The sequence below is a fragment of the Salvia miltiorrhiza genome, chromosome 8 (assembly GCF_028751815.1).
Source record: "Salvia miltiorrhiza cultivar Shanhuang (shh) chromosome 8, IMPLAD_Smil_shh, whole genome shotgun sequence".
In the NCBI taxonomy this organism is placed as follows: domain Eukaryota; kingdom Viridiplantae; phylum Streptophyta; class Magnoliopsida; order Lamiales; family Lamiaceae; genus Salvia; species Salvia miltiorrhiza.
In genome coordinates this window covers 39,658,317-39,674,738 of record NC_080394.1, presented here as the reverse complement: position 1 = coordinate 39,674,738, position 16,422 = coordinate 39,658,317, and the positions used below count along the sequence as shown (strand labels likewise).

At 36.1% G+C, this 16,422-nt stretch overlaps 1 non-coding gene across 1 annotated transcript; it reads right to left on the bottom strand.

Annotated features, from left to right (window-relative positions):
* Positions 1-11,141: 11,141 nt before the first annotated feature.
* Positions 11,142-11,248, bottom strand: LOC131002121 (small nucleolar RNA R71). The gene has a single exon (XR_009094197.1). It is a non-coding gene; the product is annotated as a small nucleolar RNA R71 (small nucleolar RNA).
* Between the last annotated feature and the right edge of the window lie 5,174 nt (positions 11,249-16,422).

The following is a 16,422-nucleotide window of genomic DNA, read 5'->3' as shown; positions in this document are numbered from 1 at the left end:
AACTCTAAACGGGAACTAATCTAAAGCATGAATTGAAGAAACTATAAACTAAACTAACTAGAATATAAATCGAAACTAAGACTAAGAAAGCAAAAAACCTAAACTTTGGCTGCCTAGCGGAAACTAAAGATTAGGGCAAGGGGAATGTATTTTACAAAGAAAAGTATGGCCCTATTTATAGACTTCAATTCAATCTTGATCACCATCAAACTTGCCATGTAAAGTTGGACTCTAAAGGGAATAGAATCGTGTAAGAGAAGGTAAGTCCATCAAAATCGTGCTCTGCAAGTTATCTCCATTCTGGCGAAAATCGTAGCTCTGCAACATTAGCGAACTCTGGAAACTCGGCTCTGCAAAGTATAGTGCAGAGCTGAAAGTCAGCTCTGCAAAGTTCAGATCTGGCGAGTAGTGCAGAGCTGAAAGTCAGCTTTGTAAAGTCAGCTCTGCATATGTTGACTCTGTCGATTTAGCTCTGCTCTATCAAGTTTCCTCTGGCGCATAAGTCAGCTCTGTCTATTAGCTCTGCTACTTTATCTCTGCTCTGATAGGTTTGTTCTGCTCTAGAGATTTTAGCTCTACATAGGGAAGTTCAGCTCTGGAGACTTCAGCTCTGACTCTGCAAGTCAGCTCTGCTCTGCTACAGAGCTATCCTCGCAGCTCTTCTCTGGCGAGCTTCTCTGCTCTGCTCTGCAGCGGGCTTTTCGATTCTGGACACGGGCTTTTCAGCTCTGAACACCAGAGTGCGCCAGAATACACCATTCTTCTCCAAAATCTCCAAAATTACACTCCTCCATCTATTAAACCTAAATCTCCTGCAAAATATAAAACAAACCATAAAACGCACCAATTTCCAGAATATTTAGCTTAAAATATGCACGTGCAAATCCCTAAAAATAGAACAATTAAGCATAAATCAACCCCCCACACTTAGCCTTTTGCTTGTCCTCAAGCAAAATCCATATGAATCCTAGGAAGAAATTGGTTTCAACGATGCTTATTTCCATCCAAACATTCACAAAGTCAATTCAAAATTTTACAATCAACACACATCTCTCGATCATGCAAGTAACTCAAAGTTTATGAAGCAACAAAACAGTAATGCAAGTAATTCGATCAGACCCAATTCTCCGCTAGAAGTGAATTCCCTAATGTGATCGCCTTTATAATCAATATTACCATTTTTCACACTTTGTATGCTTAAGTTTTTGGATAGTTGAGCCATATTCATGAAATAAAAACCATTTAGATGTAATCCAATGTCTTTTCACGTGGTTTCATATGCTCATAGTTAGACTAGAGGAGCAGAGACTCAGAGCTGTCACGTTTCAGAGCAGGCCAGATGTTTCAGAGCTGGCAATTCGTCCAGCATTTTCACAGATAAGGATACGATCGTAGGCAATCACAATGACAACACTCCTTCTAGCATCTACCGGACAAATCATGTTTTACTTACTTACAATCGTGTTGCAACAAAACTCATAATTATTTACAAAAATAATAAACACATATCAAAAGTAAAACAAGAATAACCACCATTCATTCACAAATTCGAAATTCACATCGAAAACCTTCTTCTCTTCCACAAATTCATAAAAATTAGCAAGTATCAAAGAAAAAAACTAAGCATAAAGAGACCAATCTCGCCCAATTGAAAGCTTAAGCAAAACAAAACAAGACACCCCCCCCCCCACATTTAAAGCATGTCATGTCCTCAGGGCACAAAATAAAAAGAGTTAGAAAAACATCCCTAATTATCGGCTCTGAAAACTAGAAGCATTGTGAGAGGCGGTGAAAAGTGGGATTTGCGGTCTGTTGCAGAGTGGAGAATGTCAGCGCTGGCTTTTGCAGAATGTAATTTCAGCTCTGACTCTGCATGGCAGAGTCAGAGTAGACGTGCAGCGCTGTCATTCTTCAGAGTGGAATTCAGTTCTGGCCAGTTCAGAGCTGGCCTTTTCAGCGCTGGCGTCTGCAGAGTGGAAAATGCAGCGCTGAAAACAAAGTCATTAACACCCAAAATCAAAGTATCCGCACAAGTAACCAAACTTAGGAAAACACAAAACAAAAACGAAATTAATTATGTCACGAGAAAACTATAAGGATTAAAAGCTGTAAAATTAACTAACACTTGGAAAGTAAACTTATGTGAATTTAAACTTAACTAAATTTAAACGTGAATTTAAACTAGAGAATTAACTAGGCAAATTAAATTATTAAACCCTAGGTAAGATTTAAACGCAATTAAAATAAAAGCAACTTGGAATTTAAATACTAACTAGGAATTTAAATACTTGTAAATTAAAAGCTTCTAATCTAATCTAACTAGGCAGAAACGAAATTGCATAATTTAAAGGAAAGCATCATAAAAACGCATAAACTAAATTGCATACTTTAAAAGTGAAGAATTTAAATTGCAGAATTTAAAGAAAGCAAGTAAAAACAAATAAATAAACTTGATTAAAGAAATACCGTAAATCGTCCGAGAAGTAATCTGTCACGTAATTACAACTCTAAACGGGAACTAATCTAAAGCATGAATTGAAAGAACTATAAACTGAACTAACTAGAATAGAAATCGAAACTAAGACTAAGAAAACAATAAACCTAAACTTTGGCTGCCTAGCGGAAACTAAAGATTAGGGCAAGGGGAATGTATTTTACAAAGAAAAGTATGGCCCTATTTATAGACTTCAATTCAAACTTGATCACCATCAAACTTGCCATGTAAAGTTGGACTCTAAAGGGAATAGAATCGTGTAAGAGAAGGTAAGTCCATCAAAATCGTGCTCTGCAAGTTATTTCCATTCTGGCGAAAATCGTAGCTCTGCAACATTAGCGAACTCTGGAAACTCGGCTCTGCAAAGTATAGTGCAGAGCTGAAAGTCAGCTCTGCAAAGTTCAGATCTGGCGAGTAGTGCAGAGCTGAAAGTCAGCTTTGTAAAGTCAGCTCTGCATATGTTGACTCTGTCGATTTAGCTCTGCTCTATCAAGTTTCCTCTGGCGCATAAGTCAGCTCTGTCTATTAGCTCTGCTACTTTATCTCTGCTCTGACAGGTTTGTTCTGCTCTAGAGATTTTAGCTCTGCATAGGGAAGTTCAGCTCTGGAGACTTCAGCTCTGACTCTGCAAGTCAGCTCTGCTCTTCTACAGAGCTATCCTCGCAGCTCTGCAGCGGACTTTTCGGTTCTGGACACGGGCTTTTCAGCTCTGGCGCCGGCTTTTCAGCTCTGAACACCAGAGTGGGCCAGAATACACCATTCTTCTCCAAAATCTCCAAAATTACACTCTTCCATCTATAAAACCTAAATCTCCTGCAAAGCATAAAACAAACCATAAAACGCACCCATTTCCATAATATTTAGCTTAAAATATGCACAGGCAAACCCCTAAAAATAGAACAATTAAGCATAAATCAAGGAGCAAAAAAATATTTTCGAGTGCAATTAATTTCACGGCAAATATTGTAACTTTAGGTGTAATGTTCTTATGATAAGATATACTCCCTCCGTCCCACTCCAATAGTCCCATTTTCCTTTTCGGGACTTCCCACTCCAATAGTCCCATTTCTATTTTTGGTAATGATTTTACACTACAAACAATATGGTCACACACACATTTACTCACTTTTACACTTAAAAAGCAAGTTTCTTAATCTCCGTGCCTAAATTAAATGAGACTATTGGACCGGGACGGAGGGAGTAGTTTTCATGATAACCAATCCCTCTATATGTATATTTAAATACGAAAAATGGCTCAAATGACAACTAAAATTATTTATAAGAATGGAATCATTTTTTGCCATCGGTCGCAAAGATCTACGATGAATTCATCACCTAGGTTTAAATCTCATAAGGGACGGAAATTTCGTTGTTTTCGAATACATTAAATTTAACAACAAATATAATAACTGTAACCTTAAATGTATTCTCACGTTCTTGTAAAAATAGAATTCTCGTAACAACATACCTCTTTAAATACATTGGAAAATATATGTCGTGTCTTTAAGCATTCTCTCAAGACTTCAAGTGTGTTTTTATTGCATAAACCTTGGATATTTCTTTGTGTTTTTTTTTTTTTTTTGAGATAGGATATTCTTTGTGTATTTGTTTCAGATTCAAGAACATAAAAAAACAATAACTGAAATTTTAATAATATTGATATATGACGTTTCAAAATATTAGATTTCTCATTCTTGAATTGAAATTCATGACATTTTAATTAAGAGGCCGACATTCTAATGGAGATCGTAAGTTTACCGAGTAACCTACTCCACAACGCAAATTTTAAGTCATTTATCTGGTGAAGAAATAGGAGATTCTTCACGCAAAACACTCACACAATTTAATAAGACGTTTGCAAATATCTTACTCTCTCCGTCTATATAAAAAATACTCTTCACGTCTCACCTATTTTGAGATACGTTTTTTTAGAGTCTCACCTATCTTGAAATATTTCTTTAATTTACAAAAAAATTACTCTTTTTATTCACCTTTTCACTTTTCCATCTACACAAAATACTACTTTCTTAATTTTCGTGCCCAAAAAAAAGGTCTCAAGATAATCAGTGATAAGTTCATTAATTGTGTTGTAGGGTTAAGAGTAGGATGTTTCACCTGTTAGTAACGATCGTTGGTAAAGTAAGCCAAGATGTAATAGAAAAGAGAAAAGATGTTGTATTTCATCTCACGACCCCTTATAATGAGAGGTGAGGTTCCTAGTTTGAAGGAACCATATTTTGACATTTGATTCACGTGCCCATGACCTATTTCGGATACCAAACGAATATAAATAAAAATCATTTGTGCCTATTACAAGAGAACGAGTCTTACTTGTAAATCCGGCGATGAGCGACTCCAGAGTGAATCTTCCAACTTATTTCCCACTGGCAAGATTTGATGTTGAATGGCAACGATCTTCAAGCCCTCTCACTAGTGTAACTGTTGATCTCCCCTTCTCTATGCTCTCACAGATTTTTCAATTTTTTGTCTTACGTAATGTCACAACTAATTAGAATTAGGGTTGTACCTATTATTTATACTGGGTATTAAAATCCTAAATAATAAGCCCATCATCTAATTAAACTAAGACAAAGCCCAAAGGCTTAAGTGAGAGTGAGAAGAGGCATCCAGCCCACTTAGAGCAAAGCCTTTATTGGGCCAAGTGGGGATCTACTAGCTCGAATAAAGTTTGGCCTCCCAGTGCTCGATTTTCTTATTCAGTCCAGAATAAAATCGAGACACAAGTATTAATTTATTCCACTAGAAAATTAATACTGAATTACCTCTTTATTCTTTATGTAAGTCGGGGCTAGTATTAGACTTAATTAATCCCCGTGTTTAAGATATTCAATATCCATTAATTAATTAATTCATCTGATGATCAATTAATTAATTAATTAGTCGTTTAATTATAAACGACATCTCGAGTGCTACCACTTAAACTTATTATCGTATCGGAACTAATTCCACCTGCAGGGTTTAATACGATAAACTTATTAACTTCCTTGAGAGGATATTATCATCCCGTTATTAGCAGGACACGGATCCTTATTGCAATATAATCACATGTCAAATAATAATTCCTATCACCCAAAGTATCGAGTATAGTGAGCTTCAATAGAACTCTCACCCATGATAAATCAAAGTAATAGTCAATTAATTATTCACACCGATTAATTCAATTAAGGTTAAGACTATTTAAGTCACTAAGATCTTGATTCTTAATAAGTCAGAATATAGAATTCATCTCACTGTGATCCTGTTCAATATACGAAGGTAATAGCATAAATAAATAGCCAAGACAAACTATTTATCCATTTATGCTACAATCTAAACCAGCAACTTGTCCATAGTTGCCTCGATTGTGAACTCAATTTATATCTCAACTTTTTTCAATTATATGATCTTCTGTGATCTACAACACACCATATAATCTATAGTATGAGATAAATTGGACTATAATAGGATTATGCAATAACAATATTTCAGATAGAAGAATCGCAGTGAACTAAGGAATCAATGTATACAAGCATAAAGTCTTACTTTCAGTATACAACCCTTCATATTTATGGAGGTGTACAAGATGGACAAAGAGGTCATTTCACATTTTCGTACAATCATTAGGTTAGCTAAAGAGAAGGCATTGCGTAAATGGCCACCGGATGTATCGCGGTGATCTGCCGGATTTTGTCTGTTGTTAAGTGATGACATACTCCAGTGCGGTCAGGTATGACAGCGTTGCCCGCTCACTTAGTGGAAACACCATTAAAGGCCCGCAGATGCTTCCACTAGGTGGCAACTCTTCGGGGAATGCTCATGGAGATGATTCTCTTCTGCTCGCCTTCAGCTCTGCCTCTTGTACCTTTTGCTGCATCCCAGATATGTGCATACTTTACTCCTCATCAGTCAGAACGAAGGGAGTATCTTTTTTTTCATTTTGGGATGTCCACAAAAATTAGTCCATTTTTATTTTCGAAAACTATTTATCACATGGTGAGCCATATTCTTCACTCACGATACAATTAATTATCATTATAAACACTACCTTTTAAGTGAGATCATTTCTCCACTCACAATAAAATAATTAATTTACTAAAAATTCGTATCATCTTTTATTAGGACTATTTTTTATAAATTAAGATAGTATTAAATATTTTAATAAAAATATTTATATGTATCTTATTAGCACATGTGAATAATTTTTATTGCGTGGATGTTTGCACGATAACAATGAATATATATAATCAAACACTTGGGCAAATGCATGCAATGCTCGACACAAACATCATCGGTGAACATGCACGTTTTTCATGAACTTTTCACTTAGTGATCTCAATGTACAACATGTAATGTTTTCTTTTTTTGAAGGGTACTAAAGTTATAGCATGCCATATTTTATATAAGTACATTTAAATTTAATTAAAACAAATTACAGCAATCATATATATAATATTTCATGTTTTTTTTTTTAAGAAGGATTGAGTGGGGTTATTAAATATAGAGATAAACTTTTTCTTTATGAGAAGGGGCCGGATTTTTATTTTGTATTTTTTGTCTTAAGTTTTACAAAGAATCAATTCATACGCTATTTTTTGAATTTTGGATAATTATACTGAATTTTGCTCCATGCTAGATAAATCTGTCATAACAATTTAGTCCATGCCACCTCAGCTCCGAGCATAGAAAATCAACTTTCCAAGTTAATAATCCGTACCACTAGTCTTTAGTCTTTTAGAAGGGTATAATTGTTCGGTAAATGGATAATAAGTAAAAATTTAGGGGTTTAAATTTGTTTCACGTTGGTATTAGTTATACTAATGTGTAACTCATCGAAATTTGACGAAGAATCACTTTTCATCATAATTATCATTATACATTGTTTACAATTATAATATATAACATGGTTTTTATGTAAATTATTTTTAATTAATTTATTTAACCAAAATTAAATTAACGATACTCTTCAAACTATAATAATCTCAACCATTTTAACCAGTTATATGTTATTTTTTTATTGAGAGCTAGAAATATATTGTTTTTTTTATAGTATAAGTTTTCATTTGATGAAATTTCATAAAAATTAATGTGCAATTTGGGATTTTAGAAAAATAAGAAGAAAAACTGATAACACTCACTTTTCCATAGTTTTTAATGTTCTTATGATGTAAATGTTATAGGGAATTGAGTGTTTGATGATTGTTTTGTGCTTAAATTATTTTATCTTGTGAAATATGATACTTGCTCGTACTATGGTGATTTTTACAGAAATATTGAATCTGAATATGGATGAATGGTTTTAATGAAAGTTGTAGATCATCGCGATACGAGTTCATAGGCGCAAACTGATCGCAAATCAGAGTTTGGACGAGAGAGATATGACCGAAACAAGAAAGTAGCGCGCAACAGTTAATAGTATCCGACGGAAATTTCCGAATTTTCGGGATTTTCGCATTTTATCAGTATTTTCGAGTTCTGTACTGTATTTATCCCCTGTGCATATATATATATATATATATATATATATATATATATATATATATATATAGGTCATTTCCTAACCTATTAGACACCTGTCTTTCATCTCTTTTCATATTTTTTTAGTTTTAAACTTAGAATTTTATTGCTTTCATAGATTAGATTTATTTTCCTGCAGGATTCAAGACTTGGAGATTCAAGCTATCATTCTTTTTGGGTTTTATCAATTTTATTTATTTTTATTGCTTTCTTTTTATTTATGTCTTTGATTTATTTCCTGGTGTCTAGCTAGTTTGTTTATCTGATTCTAGGGTTTGTAAATAGTTAATTAGATTTATGTGATTGATTTATTGATGCCTTTTTGTCTTTCGGTTTATGATTTATAATTCCTGATGCTTGTTTTCTTGTTGATTATCTGACCAATAATTTGTATGTTTAGTTATTCAGTTTGAGACCTAGCGGAGATAACTGTTTAGCGGATTCAGGAATGTATGATATGATTTTAATCTTGAGACCTAACGGAGATAGGTAGATCATACGGAGTTATTCTTAGGTGCTATTGGGAGTTAGTAGATGTTTTTGAGACCTGACGGAGATAGATAATTTACTAATCTAGTGTCATTGTTGCTATAGCAAGAGTAATTGATTATATATGTGATATCTCATCATAGTTGGATTAAACTGGTAATTAGGATTAATTGGTTGATTATGTGAATTTGATTGATGAATTTACATCCCTAGGGTCAGTCGTTTTTTATCTGATTTTATATTTGATTCTTATTTGCTCTGTTTATTTTTCATTCATTCATATTAGTGTTTTTCCTGGATATTGGTAGAGTCTTGATAGGATTACTTAAAGTATTTTTGCTATGATTACACCGTGTTAGTTGTGGTATTTTTGTTGCTAATAAAACAGTGATCAACTTTTGGCGTCGTTGTCGAGGACTGTGTAGAATTTACTTTGATATTTCTGTTAGGAATTAGTCATTATTTCAGGCTTTATTGTTTTTTAGTTTTAGTTTTCTGTTTCTGATTTTCGTCTGTTATCTCAGCTGTACATGATTACAAGATCCAAAGGAAATGAACAACTTTTACCTTTGAATTTAGAGATTGAAAAGCAACATAAGAGGGATAACCGCGAGAATAGGAAGCAAGCGATGGCTGAGGACTTTGATCCTGCAGCTATGATGCGAATGATGGCAGAGATGCAGTGTTGGGAACTTTATGGAATATCCTAATCCTTGTTTTGATGATACCAAAATCCATAGGTTTCATCTGTAATAGACTAGAACTGCTCGAACTCAAGTGTTAGAGTTCTTTTCTAGTTTAGTTGTTGTTCTAAAGACTGAAGAACGAAGGACTGAAGACTGAAGTTGCCGACTGAAGTATCAGTCGAAGAATCAGTCTTGAACTGATTACTTAATGCATGCCACGTGGAATCAGCGGACTGATACTAAAGTCAAGTATCAGTTAAACATTCTTCCTCGAACTGAACCTCCAATGTTCAAAGGAAGCCACATACTCCAGAAGTACAGCCGCATTAAATGCAGAGATCTCAGTATCGTCCTTTCTCTGCAGAGGTCATTCCTATTTGGTGACTACTTTATCAGAGACGTCACATCTCCTGCTCTTCAACATAGCCGTTCTCACCAAACAAGGAACCTCGAAGATTGAAGCCTCAGCCCAAGTTCAAATTACTCTCTAACGGAAGAAATCTTGAAGACCTTCTCCGCCAACGGATCTATTCAAGACTTCTCCTACAAGTAGCGCTCGAGGATCACTTCAATTTTCACCGATTCAACAACATAAGCTGAAGCTCTGCCAAAATTGCTTCTCAACCCAAGCTCAAATTCCCCAAAGCTTGAATCAAAGAAGAGAATCTCAAAGCCAAAAATCAGCCACTGCTGATTACATAAATTCTCTTAGACCTTAAACAAACCTTGATTATCCAAAGCCTAGGTCAAACTAACTCCAAAGAACTTGTTCTTTGAAGTTTAGTTGGCAAGAATTCAAACCTCCCTTCGACCGATAGAATCGAGTGTTTGAGTTGCAAAGGAGTTCAGGAAGGTACTCTGTCTCCGTGAGGTCTTAGTGCCAGTTCGTGGTAGGAGTGAGAAATCCAACAAGGTGTGTTGGTACTAAAGATTGGATCTCAGTTGTTTCGGTTGTGTGCACCCGCAAGCACACGGTTCGATTTGTTGTGCACCCGTAAGCACTTGCAGAGTGAAGTTGTTGGTCTGATCAACCGACCGTGGATGTAGAAAGTATTTTCCGAACCACGTAAAAATCTCTGTGTTATTTACAGCTTTCAGTATTTAAATTGTTATTTGTGCTCTTCCTTTCATAAGCTATAAACTGATTAATAGCAAAGAGAAACTTAAGACTAACAACGTGCTCAACCCAAAAGACTATTGCGAAACAAAAGATTTTCGTTGCGTGTGTTATCAGTCTGACTGATCTATCTTCTGATAGTCAGTAAGATTTATAACATCTTTGTTTATCAAACTCGACTGTAGCCTTACGTGCATTAGTTAAGTTCTTGTGACCTAACTAATAACTCCTTACTGAAGAGTCTTTCAATATCAGTCGTCAACCCTGTTTTGGTCAAATCTCTTTTCAGTAAACAGGTGTCTGAGTTTGTGTTTAAAGTTTCGTTTTGATCTCTATATTGAGATCTTGATTCATTAAAAATAGCCTATAGGTGTATCCCCCCCATACACCTATTCGAGACCCTCCGAACCTAACATGCAGAGGCAGCTGAATGAGGAAATAGAGGTCGATAGACATAATCAACCTCTTCCACCACCGCCACCGCTTAAATCATTTGTATCAACCTCGAGTTGATCAATTCCATGGAGGAGGATGGGGGCCAACTGTGCAGGCCAACACGTTTGAGCTAAAGCTGAGATTGATCAATATGGTGCAGGCTGAGCAGTTTAGTGGGGCTGCAACTGAAAATTCGCATGCACATCTGACTTAGATTCTGGATATCTGTGATTCTATTAAGCTTAATGGAGTGACACCGGATGCCATCGGGATGAAGATGTTTGGATTCTCTCTCAGAGACAGAGCCAAGGAGTGGTTCAAGATCTTGGATAGATCAGCCATTGCTAGCTGGAAGGATCTGTGTAAAGCGTTTCTAGCAAAGTATTTTCCTCCATGTAAATCTCAGAAGATCATAGCAAAGATCTCTCACTTCACCCAGCTTGGAGATGAGACTATTCATGATGCCTGGGAAAGATTCCGTAAGCTACTCAGAAACTGTCCCCAACATGGCTTCACAAAGGATCAACAGATCATCCACTTCTATAATGGTCTGACTAGTCTAACTAAAATCATGGTAGATGCTACTGCTAGTGGGTGTTTTCCCCGTAAGGACACCAATGAGGCCTATAGAGTGATTGAGGTGATGGCTTCCAACAGTTACCAATGATCGAATGACAGAAGCTCTACAAGGAGGGTCGCAGCTGCTCAGGAATAGAATGATGATTTTCAGGAGAAATATATATTGCTCCAAAAGCAGTATGAGTCAGAGAGGAAAGCGTGGCTTGCTCAGAATTCATCAGAAACTCCACAAATTGAGGGGGTCAATTATGTTCATCAGAGCCAAAATCAATTTAGGCCAGGATATCAGGGGCACCAAGTAGGGAATCCATCGTATCATCCCAACAATAGAAATCATCCAAATTTCTCCTATTCCAATCCCAACAATGCTTTGCAGCCTCCACCTGATTTCTCTGTTTCTAGTGGAGGAGTCATCAATGAGCCGAAGAAGGGATCGCTTGAGGAGATGATGCAGCAGATGTTGATAGAGATGTCTGGTATGAAGACGATTGGTGGGTACAAAGATAACCAATATTGAGAATATTGTTTCAAGTATGGGTGTGCTGATGGCCAATATTGAGAATCAAGTTGGTCAAGTGGTTAACGTGGGGAATACCGTTTCAGCACTGTCCAAGCAGGTGAAGATGTTGGAAACTCAAGTTTGCCAAATGGTTGACCATGCAGCTGCGCAGAACAGGCCTAGACACATTGACGGCAAGCAGAAGGGCCAATGCAATGCGATTTTTTATGGCACTCTGTCCCTAGAAGATAAGGAGGCGATTGATTTTTTTCCTGGCAAGCTGTGAGGAGACGAGCAAGGAGCACGAATGTCCAATTGAAGAACCATACAAGGCCCATGTTCCACTTAGGGAGTACATCCCCAAGGCTCCGTTCCCTCGTAGGCTAATGGGAAGGGATGTGCTTGAAGAGCAATGTGTAGCGAAGATGGGCAAAAAGGCGGTCGCTGTTGAGATTCTCCATGGCAAAAATGAGAAGGAAGTTGTCCACCCCGAGAAGACGGGTGATGAGGAAGAGAAAATTCCGCTGGCAAAAGATTGTTGCACTGAGCTGCCAATGAAGCTACTAATAAAGAAGGAGGATCCAGGTAGCTTCACCATGGAGTGTGAGATTAGAGGAGAGCTCTTGTTTGTAACTCGAAATAAAACGTACATTTGACTTTTTGTACGTCGAATTTCTAATCATCATCTTGTCTTAAGTTTGAAATATGACATTTGACTTATGAGTATCACCATCTACAACTTGAAAGAATATAAATAACTTTTGAGCATCATCCTATCTGCAGTTTGAAAGATAAGAACTAACTTATGAGCAGCATCTCATCTGGAGCTCGTAAGACCATAACTGACTTGTGAGCATCATCTCGTGTGGAGCTTGAAAGACCATAACTAATTTGTGAGTATCATCTCGTCCATAGTTTGATAGATCGGAGCTGAGTTCTAAGCATCACTCATTTGGAGTTTGAAAGACTGAAATTGAGTGCTAAGCATCATCCCATTTGGAGTTAAAAAGCCCAAAATTAAGTTATAAGCATAATCTCATTTGGAGCTTGACAAACCACTTCTAACCCGTGAGCTTTTTTTATTTTGGAGCCAAACTAAGTTTTGAGTACATCTCGTATGGAGCTTGAGATACCACCTCTGACTTTTTAATATTATTTCGTTTGTAGTTTGAAAGACCAGAAATGAACTTTGAGAATCATCTTGTCTAGAGCTAAGAAGTATATACCTAGCAAAAATACTTATAATTAATTGACCAGTTTGTATTATCATTAATTTAATATAAAAGATAATTTTTTCACGTTGAACAAATAAAAAATTTATGCATGCATGTCAGTATGAATTAGTTTTATATTAAGCTAAATTTTATTATATTTCTCCCTCCGTCCCATTGATAATGACTCGTTACTTTTGGGCACAGTTATTAAGAAAAATAGTGATTTAAGGGTAAAGGTGATAGAAAGTGGTAAAGCCCATAACTTTTTATGAGAGGAGGTGATTTCCTTATATAAAATAGGCCATTATCAATGGGACAGATGACATGCACCCGTCGTGCGGTACGATTAAAATACTCGTGTTTGCCCTAGACGGACAAATCACTATCCTATGCTCACAACCAAAGATCAGTCTTAGTAGCAAGTATATGGTCGAATCCCACAGGGAATGAGGAACCGCTTTGTTCTCCAACGACAAACTGAGGTGTCACAAGTCTCAATCTGTATACTCTGCACAAGAAACTTAAACAAAGATCAATAATAACAAGGGGGTAAGGTTTACGGTTAGGTCATAACTGTTGTCAATATTTATTTCGGTCATAGGTATACTGATGATCCAACCATGATCCATATAAACTCAAGGAGTGGCGTAAAGACATTGGGGCGTTTCAAGAGGTTATACTTCACACTTAGGATGGTTGAGTCCATTGTAGTCACTTGGTCCGAAGGTCACACATTCCCCGGTCACAAGGCAATGCTTCACTTCTCCTTAGGTAGTAGTCATGCTTGTTATTCACCAAGTATGACCCTCACCAACCTTCTCTACCGAGGTCCCCAACTCCGCACTTTGAGTGACACATGCCTCCCGGACACAACCATTTCTGGCTAGTCAGCCGACCGGTCATAGACATGCTACGACGCAGCAGTTGCTTTCCTCGTTTGATAACCATGGCTTTATGCCTCGTCACAGTTGATGGGTAGTCACTAAAGAAGCCCAAGACTGAGGAAGGACAGTGTATCCCATCAATCCTTTCCCCACCTTCCGGATCTACAACGCCTTTCGTTGACGCTGCTCAGCTACTCGGTTGTGGGTATACCGGTTGTCACGCCCTGGTATACCCTGGCCTTTGCTTGACACGGACAACCTTTTACCGAACGGAGATCACCCGTTAGGCCCCTACTGTTCATGATTTGGCACAGATCCGTCCGGAACGACGAGACTCAACCGAAAGAAAAAATTCCTCACGAATGTTTACATATTGACAACAATAATTTCCACCCCTTGAACCTCACCAAAGGAACTACTCACGCATAGCAGTAAACATAATCGCAATATGAAATAAACACAACATGTATCAAAAGAGAAATACTTGAATTGATAAGAAATTACCTAAGGCCACGAGCCTTAATCTTGTTCCTTGCTACGAATTGAAATTAAAGCAACAAAATACTGGAAATGTAAATTGTTTGGATGCCACAAGTCGGCTGAAATCAAAAGTATAAAACGGTCTAAGAGTCAAAAGTTCAACGGGCAAGAGTTCTTGATAGTTGGGGCCGCTTCTCCTTTTATATTGCAGAATGGTAGGGAGCTGACCCTAGCTGCGCCAGCTTCATATCTTCATCGATATCTTCTTTATTTCTTTAGCACAATCTTTAATTGATCCAATTGAAGATATTCTCCAGCTGTAATCTTAAGTCAACTTTCCCCTTTTCTAGATTCTTCCGGCTCCTTCTCCATCCTCCTGCATTCTTCCATCAAATCTTCATGATTTAATTTCCTTTCTTGGCTCCGGCTGTCTGCTCAATCTGGTAGTGGTCGAACGGATTGTTTCCTCTAGTTTGACTCATACCAGGTGGGTTGCTTCGGGTTCCCATGCCCCAAGTTAAACTTGAGAGATACTGCGCCTAGGCTCCAAGCTGGTAAATATGACATCGCAATCTGGGCTGGTAATGCCCATTCTGACCACATTTCTTCTCTTTGCCTCTTACTGGACCTTCCTTCCTCCACAATAGAGTTTTGCCCCCGGACAGACCTGAACTGACACAAATAAAGGAAAAAAGTAGGGCCAAATGGCCCAAAAGTGGAAGACACATCAACAGACTAAAAAGAAAAGTGAGCCATTATCAATGGACGGATGTAGTATATTTTATTTTATTTTATATATAAATATTAGTGTTTAAAAAATCATCTTATACTTACCAAATAATTAGATTTTTCAGCTTTCTCAATGTTGGTACCATGGTAAACTCCTCATTTTTTAAAAATTGAATTGGATAACTTAAATTTAGAGTTTTCACATCTAAACTAAACGGAACTTCCCTCGAACCAACATCAGATAATTGAATTTTCTAATCCGATTATTGGTTAATCCATTTAAACCAAGTAATACTTTTAGTTCTGAAAATATAATAAAGATCACGTACATACACATCATTTATATACCAAATTGATGTTTTGTTGTTTAATTGAGAAATGCAATTGAGCCTCAAAGATTAATCCATAACAATAAAATTTGTTAATTCATTGTTCTAACATATGGATTTCTATTATTTGACAAACTTAACAATTTTAATTATAAAATTAATAAACTAAAAAATAACATAAGAAAAATTAAATTTATTAATTCATCGTTCTAATATATGGACTTCTATTATTTGACAAACTTAAATTAAATTAGTGTTAGTAAAATTAAATTAAATTTTGATGGAAAAAATATAACTATTTAATTGGCCAATTAATTAATTAATTAGTCAAATTAAATTCAAGGTGCAAAATATATATAGGATATAATATTACACATAATTATTTATATAGACTTTATTTAAGGTGAAGTGTGATTACAAAATAATATGGGTTAGAAGTTGTGAGGAAAATAACAATGAAGGAGAGAAATAAAAAATAAAAAAATTGTAAAGAATGTAAATAGAAAAATTCTAGGTATACCACGTAAACCAAACGCATTTTCGTATTATAAAGAAGATTTGGTGATAAACACTTGGTGAGATACAGTAGTTTGATTTATCAAGTTATTATCAATTAAGAAGAAAAAGATTACACTCCCTTCCTCTTATAATAATAGATTTTCTTCTTTTTCTTGAGAATCTATAATAATAGTTGTTTATTCTTTTTGTCCATACCTAAATTACTCTCATTTCTTTATTAGATGCACATTATGTATTTTTTTACATAGATCATTAGTTGATAAAACTCATGTTTCCATGATTTTTAATGTTCTTATGATGTTAATTTTATAGGAAATTGAGTGTTTGATGATTGGTTTGTGTTTAAATTGCATTATCTTGTGAAATATGTTACTTGCTTGAAATTTGATGATTTTTACAGAAACATGGAGTTCGAATTTGGACTGTTGGTCTTAATGAAAGTTGTAGTTCGTCT